This window comes from Chlorocebus sabaeus, chromosome X (genome assembly GCF_047675955.1).
Source record: "Chlorocebus sabaeus isolate Y175 chromosome X, mChlSab1.0.hap1, whole genome shotgun sequence".
In the NCBI taxonomy this organism is placed as follows: Eukaryota; Metazoa; Chordata; class Mammalia; order Primates; family Cercopithecidae; genus Chlorocebus; species Chlorocebus sabaeus.
This window is the reverse complement of record NC_132933.1, coordinates 454311-469019: the sequence shown is the minus strand read 5'-3', so window position 1 is coordinate 469019 and position 14709 is coordinate 454311. Positions and strand designations below refer to the sequence as shown.

The window sequence follows — 14709 nt, the reverse complement described above, 5'->3', positions numbered from 1 at the left end:
AAGATTTACAGGATAAGAAACCCTTGAAAGAACTCAGCCTGCTCCATACCTGTAGGTTCTAGGGAAGGAGTGACTGATACGTAGGTGAGTGTTCTTCTGGATGAGAGAAAGACCTCATGATTCCCCAAATGGTTTGCAAAGTGAGAAGAAAATTGTGCTGGACATCTACTGAGCCAACCTTAAGGGTGAGTTTTCTACTGGCTACTTGGCAGGACCTGATGTCTGCCTCGTTTAGCCATATTTTTACTCTATTCATCATACTCTGTTCGTTCACTCCAAAGGCAATCAATGAATGTCAACTCTGTGCCAGGATGCTGATCCATTCACTGAGATTGGCAGCACGGGAGGACAGCCAGTTCGGGAGGACAACAGGAATTCAACTTTAAGCATACTCAGTCTGAGGCCTCCTCACCTTTCCCCACTCCCTATATCTAACCACTACAAAATCTTGTCACTTCTACATCTTGAATATTTAAAAAATCCATCCACTTCTCTTGCCCCTATGGCCACTCCAGATTTCAAGCCAGCAACATTCTTTTTTAATTGATTTTAAAATTTTTATTTTAAAAGACCAAATGGTTGCTTGACCTTCGACTCTCATGAGAAAACCACAACCCTTACTGTCACCACCACCACAGCAACAACAACAAACAGCCTAATGACCTCTGTGTGATCCCTAATAAATTGGCAAAGTAAAGAGATGAATGTTCTCTTTTTTTTCTTGATGCTGAATGTGTTTAAAAACATGTTTAGGATAATTAACGTGCCCTAAAATTCATGTATTTAAAGTGATTTTATAAATTTATTGGGTGGTGCAACCATCACTACAATCTAATTTTAGAACATTTGCATCACGTCAGTGACCTCTTCCTTGCCCATTTGCAGTCAGTCTTCATTGCCACTCCCAGCATCAGACAACCAGTAATCTACATTCTGTGCCTATGGATTTGCCTATTCTAGATATTTCATATAAATGTTGTGTTAGTCCATTTTTGCTTTGTTATAAAGAAATACTTGAGGCTGAGTAATTTATAGAGAAAAGAGGTTTAATTGGCTCATGATTCCGCAGGCTGTACAGAAAGCATGGTGCCAGCATCTGCTTCAGGTGAGAGCCTCAGGATGCTTCCAATCATGGCAGAAGGTAGAGTGGGAGCATGCATCTCACATGATGAAAGTGGGAGGAAGAGAGAAAGTGGTGGGGGGACATGCCACAATCTTTTAAACAACCAGCTCTTGCATGAATTCAGAGGGAGAACTCACTCATTACTATGAGAGCGGCACCAAACCACCCATGAGGGACCTGCCCCCATGATGAAAACACCTCCCACCAGGGCCCTACGAAAACTTGCTTGCTCTTTGCTTTGTTTGCTTATAATAGTCATTCCAGCGGCTATGAAGTGGTACCCTACGGTGATTTTTTTTCCATTTTAAAAATGGATTTAGAGGGTACAAGTGCAGATTTCTTACATGCATATATTGCATCGTAGTGGAGTCTGGGCTTTTAGCGTACCATTCACCTGAATAGTGAACATTGCACCCAATAGGTAATTTTTCAACCCTTGTCAACTTCCCACCCTCCACCTTTTGTAGTCTCCAATGTCTATTATTCTATATGTCCATGTGTACCCATTGTTAAGCTCTCACTTACAAGTGAGAATACGTGATATTTGACTGTTTCTGAATTATTTTACTTAAGATAATGTACTCCAGTTCCACTCATGTTACTGTGGAACACATGACTTCATTATTTTTTATGGCTGCATAGTATTCCATGTATATGTAAAATGTAGATGGGTAGATGCCCAGTACTGAGATTGCTGGATCAAATGGTAGTTCTATTTTTAGTTCTTTGCAAAATCTCCATACTTTTTTCCATAAATGTTGTGATAATTTACATTCCCACTAACAGTGCATAAGCATTACTTTTTTCTCCACATCCTCACCAACATCTGTTGTTTTTTGATTTTTAAATAATAGCTATTCTGACTGGTGTAAGATAGTATTGTGTGGCTTTAATTTGCATTTCTCTGATAATTAGTGATATTGAGCATCTTTTACATGTTTGTTGGCCACTTGTATGTCTTTCAAAAAACACCCATTCATGGCCCTTTGGCTACTTTTTAATGGCATTACTTGTTTTTGTTTTTTTTCTTTTTTTTTCTTGTTGAGTTGTTGGAGTTTCTTGCAGATTCTGGATATTAGCCTTTGTTAGATACATAATTTGGAAATATTTTTTCTCATTAGGTAGGTTTACTCTGTTGATTGTTTCTTTTGCTGTGTGGAAGGTTTTTAGCTTAACTGAGTCCCATCTGTTTATTTTTGTTTGTGTTGCATTTGCTTTGGAGGACCTGGTCATAAATTCTTTGCCTAAGCCAGGCCAATGTCCAGAATAATTTTTCCTACATTTTCTTACAGGATTTTTACAGTTTCATGTCTAAAATATAAATCTTTAATCCATCTCGAGTTAATTCACGTATATGGTGAGAGATAGGGGTCCAGTTTCATTCTTCTGCATATGGCTAGCCCGTTTTCCTAGCACCATATATTGAATAGGGTATTCTTTCCCTATTGTTTAATTTCGTCAGTGTTGCAGAAGATCAGTTGTTAATAGGTACTTTATTTCTGGGTTCACTATTCTGTTCCATTGGTCTATATGTCTATTTTTATACCAATATCATGATGTTTTGGTTGCTATAGCCTTGTGGTATAATTCAAAGTCAGAATGTAATACTTCAAGCTTTGTTCTTTTTGCTTAGGATTGGTTTGGCTATTCAGTCTCTTCTTTGGGTTTCATATGAATTTTAAGATTTTTTAATTATGTGAAAAAATGTGTTGGTAATTTGATAGAGATTGCATTAAATCTGTAAATTGCTTTGAGCGGTGTGGTCATTTTAATAATATTGATTCTTTTGATCCATGAGCATGGGATGCTTTTTCGTTTATTTGTGTCATACACAATCTTTTCATCAGTGTTTTGTAGTTCCTCTTGTAGAGATCTTTCACCTCCTCGATTAAACGTATTCCTAGGTGTTTTATTTTTTGTGGCTGTTGTAAATGGGGTCTTCATTTGGTTCTTAGCTTGAATGATATAGGTGTAGAGAAATGCTACTGTGCTTTGTACATTGATTTTGTGTCCTGAAACTTTACTGAAGTTCTTTATCAAGTCTAGGAGTCTTTTGGAAGGGTCTTTAGGAGTTTTATTGTACATTATTTGGGGTTTTCAACATAATGGGGTATTTTTTCTCCCTTATAATATGTATGCCTTTCACTTCTCTCTCTCTCTGCTTGCGTGTGTGTGTGTGTGTGTGTGTGTGTGTGTGTGTGCACGTGTTATTGCACTAGCTGGGACTTCCAGGACTAACAGTGAATAGTAGTGGCGAGAAAGGACATCCTTGACTTATTTCTGATTTTAGGGGAAAATTACTCAGTGGTTCACTGTAGGTTTTCCATGGATACCCTTTTTTAGAATAAGGAAATTTCCTTCTATTCCTAACATGTTGGGAATTTTATCATTAATTAATATTGAATTTTGTTGAATGCCTTTTCTGCACTTATTCATATGATCATCTGATGTTTCTTATTTAGTATGACAATATAATAAAATACATTGATTGATTTTTGAATGTTGAACCAACTTTGAATACCTGGGATAAACTCCACTTGATCTTGATGTATTATTATCTTTTTGATACATTGCTAGAGGTGATTGGCTAATATCTCAGTAAGAATATTTGTACCTATGTTTATGTGAGATATTGCTATTTAGTTTTTTTCTTGTAATATCTTTGTCTGAGTTTGGTATTAGGATGATGGTATCCTCATAATATGAGTGGGGTCATTTTCTCTCCTTAATTTTCTGAAAGAGACTGTAAAATTTGTATTACATCTTACTTAAATGTTGGATAGAATTCATGAGTGAAATTGTCTGGCCTGGAGTTCTCTTTTTTGAAAAGTTTTAAATTACAGATTCAGTTTCTTTAACAGATGTCAGGCTATTCAGATTATCTACTTTTCTTTGAATTAGTTTTTTTATCATGTGTGTTTAAGAAATTGGTTCATATAAGTTATCAAATATATAGGCATAGATTGATTGTAGTATTCCCCCTCTTATTCTTTTAGTGAGAACATTCAAAATCATCTCTTCTAGCTATTTTGAACTATACAGCATATTATTGTTGACTATTGTCACCCTCCTCCTATCTAACTATAACTGTAACTTTGTACCCAATGACCAACCTCTTCCCATCTCTCTTTCCCTCCTCCCCTCCCCTGCCTCTGGTAACCACTGTTCTAATTTCTACCTCTATAACATCAGCTTTTAAATTTATATTTATTTTATTTTTTTATTTTTGTGGTTACATAATAGGTGTATATATTTATGGGTTACATGAGGTGTTCTAATATAGGTACGCAGTATGTAATAATCACATCAGGGTAAATGGGGTATCCATCACCTCAAGCATTTATCTTTGTATTACAAACAACCAAATTATGCTCTTTTGGTTATTTTAGAAGTACGATTAAATTATTTTTTTACTGTAGTCTCCCTGTTGTGCTAGCAAATACTAGGCCTTATTCATTCTTTCTGTTTTTTGTACCCATTAACCTTCCCCATTTCCTCCCCACATTCCCACTAACCTTCCCAGCCTCCCTTCTACTCTCTATCTTCATTTCAATTACTTAATTTTTAGCTCACACAAATAAGTGAGAACATGCAAAGTTTGTCTTTCTATGCCTGGCTTATTTCCCCTAATGTAATGTCCTACAGGCTTATCCATGTTGTCACACATGACAGGATCTCATTATTTTTTATGGCTGAATAGTACTCCATTGTGCATATGCACCACATTTTCTTTATCCATTCATCTGTTGATGGACACTTAGGTTGATTCCATATCTTGGCTATTGTGAATAGTGCTGCAATAAACATGGGTGTGTTAGTCAAGGTTCTCCAGAGAGACAGAACCGATAGGATGTATGAGAGAGGATTTATGAGGTGTAATTGGTTCAGCTGATTATAGAGGTGGAGAAGTCCCACAATAGGCCATCTGCAAGCTGGAGAACCGAAGAAGCTGGTAGCATGATTCACTCGAAGTCTGGAAGCCTCAGAACTAGGGAAGCTGACAGTACAGACCCCAGTCTGAGGCCAAAGGCCTAAGAGCCCACAGGAGGCTGTTGATGCAAGTCCCAGAGTGCAAAAGTGGAAGAAACTGCAGTCTGATGCCCAAGGGCAGGAGGAGGAAAGGCATCTGGCTCCAGAAGGGAGATAGAATGAGCAGAGACAGAGAGTTCTTCCTCTTCTGCCTATTTGTCCCAACCAGGCTCCCAGCTAATAGGACAGTGCCTGCCCACATTGAAAGTGGATCTTAAGTGTTGCAGTCCACTGTCTCACACACCAAGCTCCCCTGGAAGCACCCTCACAGACACACCCAGGGAATAATGCTTCAACAGCCATGTTGGCATCCCTCAGTCCAGTCAAGCTGACCCGTAAACTGAACCATCACAATGAGAGTGCAGGTATCTCTCCAACATACTGATTTCATTTCCTTTTAATATACCCAGTAGTGAGTGCTTTGGATCATATGCTAGTTCTATTTTTAGTTTTTTGAGGAACCTCAGTACTGTTGTCCATATTGCCTATACTAGTTTACTTTCCCATCAACAATGTATAAGGTTTCCCCTTCTACACATCTTCACCAGCATTTGTTGTTTCTTTAACATAAAGAGTATAAAATCACTTTATTAGAAAGTTTAATCAGTCACAAATGAACAGCATTTTTGAGCACTAAACAGAGGATTAAAATTATTTCCAAACACTAGAGAAAATTATTGAAAATTCTAATGTTTTAGGCTTAAAGTATCATTACCGTCATGAAAGCAAAAATCCTATAGATGATATTTTCTTATATATATATATATTCTAAGTACTATGAAATTATAATAGAAATCATCAATTAAAGTGTAACAAATAAGTAATATCTAACCACGGGCAAATTTATTTTAAGATCACTTTATTATATTTTATTTTATTGCATTTTAATTTTAAAATTTTTAATTATTATGGGTAAATAATAGTTGCATATATTTATGGAGTGCATGTGATGTTTTGATACAGGCATACAATATGTAATGATCAAATCAGGATAATTGGGGTATCTATCATTTCAAGCCTTTATTATTTCTTTGTGTTGGGAACACTCCAATTCTACTCTCTTAGTTATTTTTAAATATACAATAAGTTATTGTTAACTATAGTTGCTCTATTGTGCTGCCAAATACTAGATCTTATTCATTCTCTCTGTGTTTGTACATATTAGCCATCCTGACTTTCAGCCTATTTTTTGTCTTTTTAATGATAGCCTTTGTAACTGGGGTGAGGTGATATTGTGGTTTTGATTTGCATTTCCCTAACGATTAGTGATACGGAGCGTTTAAAAATATACCCATTTGCCATTTGTCTGCCTTCTTTTGAGAAATGTCTATTCAGAACTTTTGTCCATTTTTAAGGGATTATGTCTTTTTTGGTTATTGAGTTTGAGCTCCTTATATATTCTGGGCATTAATCTCTGTAGATGCATAGTTTGCAAACATTTTCTCACATTCTGCGAGTTACCTCTTCACTCCATTGATTGATTGTTTCTTAGAAATTTTCAAATTACAATACACTGTTATTAACTATAGTCACCATGTTGAAAAATAGATCACTTGAACTTATTCCTCTGATCTAAAATTATGTATCCTTTGAGCAGCATATCCCCAACCACTACTCCACAACCCACCAGCCTCTGGTACCCACCATTCTGCTCTCTATTTCTATGATATCAACTTTTTTTTTCATTACACATATGAGTGAGATCATGCAGTACTGATATTTCTGTGCCTGGCTTATTTTCACTTAATGTTCTCCAGGTTCATCCATGTTGTCACAAATGACAGGACTTTCTTCTTTTCCAAGGATGAATAGTATTCCACTTTTTATACATACCACATTTTCTGTATATACTCTCCCATGTATTCTGCCTAGATTGATTTTATATCTTGGCTACTGTGAATATTTCTGCAAAGAACATGGAAGATATCTCTCAGACATACTGATTTCATTTCCTTTGGGTATACACCCAGTGGTGAGACTGCCAGATGATGTAGTAGTTCTACTTTTAGTTTTTTTTTTTTTTTAGAAACCTCCATATTGTTTTCCATAATGGCTGTACTAATTCACATTCCCACCAACAGTGTGCAGGGGTTCACTTATCTCCACATCCTCATCAACATTGTTATCTTTTGTCCTTTTAATAACAGCCATCCTAAGGAGTATGAGGTGATATCTCGTGGTGGTTTTAATTTGAATTTATCTGATTATTAGTGATGTTGAGCACTTTTTCATATACCTGTTGGCCATTTGTATGTCTTCTTTTGAGAAATGTCTATCCAGATCCTTTTCCCATTTTTAAATCACGTTATTTGTTTTCTTACTATTGAGTTGTTTGAGTTCCTCAAATATTTTAGATATTAACCCCTTATCAGATGTATAGTTTGCAAATACTTTCTCCCATTCTGCAGGTTGTCTCTTCATTCTTTTGTTTCCTTTGCTGTGCCAGAAGCTTTTCAGTTTGATGTAATTTCATTTACCTATTTTTTCTTCCGTTGCTTATACTTTTGGATCATATCCAAAAAGTAATTGTATAGACGAATATCATAGAGTTATACCATATGTTTTCTTCTAGTAGATTTATGGTGTCAGGTCTTACATGTAAGTGTTTAATCCATTTTTAGTTGATTTTTGTATATGTTGTAATAAAAGGGTCTAATTTCATTCTTCTGCATGTGGACATCCAGTTTTCCCAGCACCGTTTATTGAATGTATAAGAGTTCTTTTCTCTCCACATACTTGCCAACATCTGTTATTTTTGGTCTTTGTAATAACAGCCATTCTACAATGGCCATATTCCCATACTGTGGGTTGTTTCTTCACTCTGTTGAGTGTTTCCCTTGCCTCACAGAAACTCTTTAGTTTAATCTAGTCTCTTTTATCTATTTTTGGGTTTTGTTTCCTGTGCTTTTGGGGTCTTAGCAATAAAATCTTTTCCCAGAGCATTATCCTGGAGAGTCATCCCGAGGTTTTCTTCTAGCATTTTTATAATTTCTATAGCTCCTCCAAGATCACACATCTGAACTGAGATTGTAATGGTGATCTATCTGAAAGCCCATTTATCTACCTATCTGAAAGCCCATCAGCTGTCACTTACACCACAATACACAAATCCATCAAATGCATTGTCCACTCAATTATGGAGCTGTCTTGGGAAATACTTGTCTGTCAGCTAAGAAGAAGGATAACCTTGTTAAATCTTCCTAGCTTTTCTTGTCAGATAAATGCCCACTTTATTTGCTTTCCCCTACTCCCAGGTCTCTCTTGCTTCATATCAAAGCAGGAAAGAAAGGAAAAACTGCACAATAATATGATGGCATCACTTTGTGCCAAAGTCCAGAAATAGTCTTATTCTAATCCAAAGAATATTGCACAACCATTTTGCTTATGTGTAATAGACTTTTCCTGCTACTTTCTCTGTTGGCTTTAGAAAACACCGCCATCTAATGTAAACAGTGAATACCAAATTCCATGTAAACTTGGACAAATCACAGGGCCTTATCATTATTTTCCTTATCTATAAAGTAAGATAATAACAGCTGTACTACTTACCACACGGGGTTATCATACAGAGGGTCAATGAGATACTGTATATGGAAACATTTCTAAACTGTAAATCTCAATTTGAAGTCAAAAGATTACAAGTGTGATCTGTAAAAATGTTGCTCTCATGAACAAGCGTACACAGGAATTACGATCATTTTTCTGTTCTCTGGCATAAATAATGAGTTAAAGAATTAAGGAGACCAGATTTCAAAACCTCTCTGCTACTTATAAACTTTGTGGCAGGTGTCTAAGTTTCAGTTTTAACCTTAAATGTAAAAGAAGGTTAATAACACTTTTCCTTCTGGGATGATGAAATAAGTAAATTTAAAAATATTTTTGCAAATGCTTAACCCAGCACTAGAAGTTTCTGGAAATGACAGTGGGTGTCAATAACCTGGTGAAGACTGTGCGTCCTCACTGCATTCTCCCTCCAGGCATGGCTCCTTGAAGCCTGGGAGGATGGACTATTATATTCTTTTTCTTTTTCTTTCTATTTTTTTTTTTCTTTCCTTTGAGACAGAGTCTCGTTCTGTTGCCCAGGCTGGAGTGCAGTGGCGCAATCTTGGCTCACTGCAGCCTCCGCCGCCCGGGTTCAAGTGATTCTCCTGCCTCAGTCTCCCAAGTAGCTGGGACTACAGACTACAGGCGCGTGCCACCGCGCCTGGCTAATGGTTTTGTTTTGTTTTGTTTTGTTTTGTTTTTGTATTTTTAGTAGCGATGGGGTTTCGCCATGTTGGCCAGGCTGGTCTTGAACTCCTGACCTCAGGTGATCTGCCCACTTCGGCCTCCCAAAGTGCTGGGATTACAGGCGTGAGCCATCACACCTGGCCTATTTTTTCATTTGATTCTCGCAGTAGCCCTGTGAGATCAGCTAGGCAGAGGTTATTATGCTCAATTTTATATGCAACAAAACTAAGAATATTGGCTCTGATTGTGCCATGTACTATATAACACTAAGGAATATTGCCTGAGATGTCCAAAAATGACACCATTGGATGTTAATTTATCTTTGGAAAGAATATATTTGGCAGTATCTAGTAAATCTGAGCATACACATACCTTATGATCCATAAGTTCCATTCTTAAGTTTATTTCAAACAGGAGTGAATATATTTGTTCACCAAAGACATGTAATAGAATGTTCATAACAGCACTGTTTGTAGTAGTTCCAAACTGGAAATTACTCATATGTCCATCAACGGTAGAATGGATAAATAAATTGTGGTGTGATCACGCAATCAACTTCTGTATAGCACCAATAAACTATTGCTAAACAATGATGAAACTCCTAAACATAATATTAAATGAAAAAGAAGCCAGACACAAATGAATACATATTGTGATTGCATTTATATAAAGTTTTATATAAACAGGCAAAACTAATCCTTGGTGATAGAAGTCAGGATGGTAGTTACCCTTGGGTTGGGGGAGTGGCGTTACTGGAAAGGAGCATAAGGAAGGGTTCTGGGGTTCTGGTAATGATCTGTTTATTGACCTGCGTGCTAGTGATATGGATGTGATTACGTCATGAAAATTCATCAAGCTTACGATTTGTGTACTTTCCCATAATGTATAGTATACTTCAGTAAAAAGTTAATTTGCCTTAGGCAAAACGGAAACCCATTATCTTAGGCAAGGTTTTTCAGTGGCTTCCCATGGTACTCAGAATAAAATCCAAAGTCCTTACCATGGCCTGCATGGCAATATATACATGATCTAGCCCCTGGCTACCTCCTCCACATGTAGCCGGTGCCCCTATAAATGTTAGGGTTGAATGAATGATTGAAGATCCCTGGGTGAATGGTCCACTAGGCTATAGCTGGGATTCCTCCCACAAAGGGAGACACCTGAGAAGTTGTAAGTCATCCTGTTAAAAGGAAAGCTTTGTTAGTATAACCTCTCTTGTCCACCCCACCTCAGTTTGGTGAGGAGAAAGCTCAGAGCTTTCCCCAGTGCTTCCATGAACTTTGGCCAGTAAAGACTTAAAATATCATATCATAAGATGAGAGAAACCAGTTGGAACTTAACTTCTATCCCGTATCCTTCGATTATTCAAAGAAAAACAAAATACGGTCAACAGGCAGTGGAACTCCTCACTCCAATGTGATATTCCTGAGAGAATATTGACTTATTGTCACTTCGTCTCTGGGACAAGTATTGAACATAGGGGGAGCCTTACATAAAATTGTTCAATAAACAAAAGATGTCTTTAACATGTGTTTGAGATCTTTCTTCTCATGATTCCATGTTAGGTACAACAACTATGACCGGGCTGTCATCAATACCGTTCCTTATGATGTCGTCCATCGCTGGTATACAGCACACCGGACTCTAACGATAGAGTTGAGGAGACCTGAGAATGAGTTTTGGGTTAAACTAAAGCCTGGCAGGGTGGGTCCTAATCTCTAAAGATGTCAAGCAAGCTTGTAATAATGAAGCAGTGAAGAACGGGTACTTACTTAATATGTGAGTCACAATGTTGCAAAGGAAAAAGAGAAAAGAGTCCTTGGTGTTGGTCATGGTCCTGCGGCTCGCTCACTGAATGCCCTGGAAGCAAGCCTCATCCCATCTCTAAGGCATCAGTAACTCTATTTGTATGGTGAGGGGGTTTAACTGGATGACCCCCAAGGGTCCTTCCAGCTTCATGATTCCATAGTTTTTATTTTGGTATTTCCTCTGGATGAAAAATACCTTCAGCTTAGCAAAAAATGTCATGAGATAATTTAACCCTTTGAGAAAGGGTAGAATAAGAATTAAAGAAAAAGAAAGAAACCAATTATCTGATTTGCTTTGATAAGAGAACAATTACTTGAGAAACAGAAGCTCTTCCACTGCAGGGCCTATTACCTACTGTTGCCTCTGTAACTTCCATTTAGCCTACTACAGGGCTATACACATCTTAGTTTCCAAACGTTTGTTTAATTTCAAAAGAAAAATACCTCATTTAATGTAAGCAGAGAACAACCTAAAGCTTGTCTTTTAAATGATCTCTTCTGACTTAGGGTTCCTTTGGTCTGTCCTTCTTCTGATAGTGTTTTCTCTTTTTTTTTTTTTTTGCCCATTCACAGGTCCTATTTATAGACAACTGGCGTGTCCTACATGGCAGGGAATGCTTCACTGGCTACCGCCAACTCTGTGGCTGCTATTTAACAAGGGATGACGTATTAAACACTGCTCGCCTCTTGGGGCTTGAGGCTTAAAATTGACAGCATCGGGATTATGAATACACCTGGCACCCCGGCTACCAGAATTTCATATGGGCAGAATAATATTTAATATTGTGTCAAACTCTACTTCAGATTGTCTCCTTATCCCATCCCACAAAACAGAAGCTGTCCCTTTCTCTAGTAGGGGAGACTTGTTAGAGAGGGGGGACTCTGAGCTATCTAATGTCAGACTTCTAGTGGGGCAGCTCTCTTCCTCATGTTATAACATGGATCCACTTGTTTTATTTAAACCTTTTAATATAATTTTGGTCAATCTCCTTCAGAAATATAATCTCCATATTGATAGGAAAGCAATAATTGCCATGAGGTAGTGATTTTTTTTTTCCCAAGTAGATCGGTTAGAAAGAACTGCATTCTAGAAATAACAAAGATCCTGATAAAGCAACAATTTGCAAAATTTTTGGTGTTAGGACACCTTAACACTCTTAAAAGTTATTGAAGGCCCCAAGGAGTTCTTGGGTGTGGGTTCTAACTATTGATACTAATTGTTTTAGGTATTAAGACTGGGAAATATTTAAAACTCAAGAACGCAGAAGCACACATCCCTCAGCTATCAGAGAGATGACATAACCATATGTCATGTAGCCTCTGGAAAAGTCCTCTGTCTCCTCACGAGATAATGAGAGGGGGAGAAAAAGCTACTATTGCCTTTGTAACTTCCACTTAGCCTACTACAGGGCTATGCACATCTGGCTTTCCAAAAGTCTGCTTAATTTCAAAAGAAAAATGCTTAATTGAATGTAACTCATCTTGGTGTTATTATGCAAAATAATTTTTAATCTGCAGACCCACTAAAAAGGCCTCAGGGACTCCTCCAGGGGTCTTCAGACCATATTTTGAGAACCCATGGGCTAGCGACTACCTTGAGACAGTCCTTTACATAGGCCTGAGGATTAAAGGGTTTAGCTGAAACCCTAGATTTTTCTCTATAGCCTAATAGAACTCCAAACATTATAAGAATTGCTTGGTAGCATAAGCTCAGGGATAAGGTGGGAATTGAGTTCAAATATAGTGTTTTATCTTCGATACAAATCATCTCTATAGGAGTTAAATTAGGAAGTCACAACAGCTCCTGTTGAACAAACTTATCAGTGTGGTAATCCTATGAGGGATAATTGCAGAAAGGTTTTAGAGACTTGTGAGGTTCCATATGATAATTCTTTACACACACACACACACACACACACCACCACCACCACCACCACCACCAAGAGAAGTACACAGGGCTATCCTGTAATATTATTCAGGGAAATCAGCATGATAGATGCTGTGCCTCCAGAGAGTTCTCTGGAGATTACTACCCAAATGTGTATTTTGGCAATTTGGTGGTATTTAGGATGTAATATGTTTTCCTCCATTTCTGCTATTTTTTTTCTTTCTCTCTCTGTCTCTCTCATAAAATACTATACATGTTAATTACCAAGATTTGAATGAGTCAAATTTAGTAGCTTGCTGCTTTTATTTTTTAAATAGCTTCTTTTATGTATGGGGGGAGGGCAGGTTATGAAGCTTCTTTTCCCTCAGCTTTCATTGAAAGTGAAGCTGTACAATAACCACATTGACCACTGTAGAATGATGAAAGAGAATATAGGCTAGGATGCACACAAGAGGGGGGAAAAGGCATTATTAGTGAAGACAGGAGTTACAAAGCAAAGCAAAGTCAGTATTCAGATAGAGAATAGAGCCTAATCTGATGTTTGCAGGGAGTTCCTAGATCACATTTGGCAATTTACACATTATTTTATTGACACATCCAGTGCTCCAAAATGTGTTCCCAAAATATTTCGGCATTTTATTTGTACTATATAGGAATCTTTAGGGGAGTCCATGAAATTTGTTTTCCTCATAGGTCAAAGGACTGATAATTAACTTTGGTTCTTAAGGAGTATGCCCTTTAGCAAGAAGAACAGCAATAACATTTTACCCTGAAGTTTTTTCTCTATACCTACTATTATGCACTCCTAAAATATGTCATCATTAGTCTTCATGAGGATGTTTACCATTTTTGAAGTTTTGCATAAATTAGCCTTGAAGATTACACTATAACTGAGGTCAGCATTGGTTTACGGCCAGCAAAGGACATGATCATGGCCCTGGAGAGATGAGGACACAAAACAAATCAATTTCCCCACTTACTGAAGGACTCCCCTTACCTTCTGTCTCTCCTGACACCTTGACTCGTTAATTATTTTACCCTCCTTTTTGGAAATTTGCAACCAATCCTTCTCAACAATGTACTCCCTTTGGTACATTGAAGAAAAAGAGAAGGGAATTATTTGAGTCCTGATCCCGATGCATTGAAAACTTCCTATGTGAGATGTTTCTTTTTTTCACATCTCTTCCAGGTGTCCCTGAGTATATAAGCATGGGTCTATGTCTACCAAGCTCACTGTAGAGTCACTTTTACCTTTTGCTATGGTGGAATGGGATCTGTAGGGTCAGGAACACAGCACCTAACACAGTGCCTTATGGACAGTAGTTTTATAATACAGATGTGTTGAAAGAATAAATGAATGACACATGCACACGTATGTTTATTGCAGCACTATTCACAATAGCAAAGACTTGGAATCAACCCAAATGTCCATCAATGATAGACTGGATTAAGAAAATGTGGCACATATACACCATGGAATACTATGCAGCCATAAAAAAGGATGAGTTCATGTCCTTTGTAGGGACATGGATGCAGCTGGAAACCATCATTCTCAGCAAACAATCGCAAGAACAGAAAACCAAACACCGCATGTTCTCACTCATAGGCGGGAACTGAACAATGAGATCACT

At 37.4% G+C, this 14709-nt stretch overlaps 1 long non-coding RNA gene across 1 annotated transcript; it reads left to right on the top strand.

The window, feature by feature from the left end:
- The first annotated feature begins 1206 nt into the window (after positions 1–1206).
- LOC119620988 (uncharacterized) lies at positions 1207–14447 on the top strand. The gene is made up of 2 exons (XR_005237532.2): positions 1207–11086; positions 11764–14447. It is a non-coding gene; the product is annotated as an uncharacterized lncRNA (long non-coding RNA).
- The last annotated feature ends 262 nt before the right edge of the window (positions 14448–14709 follow it).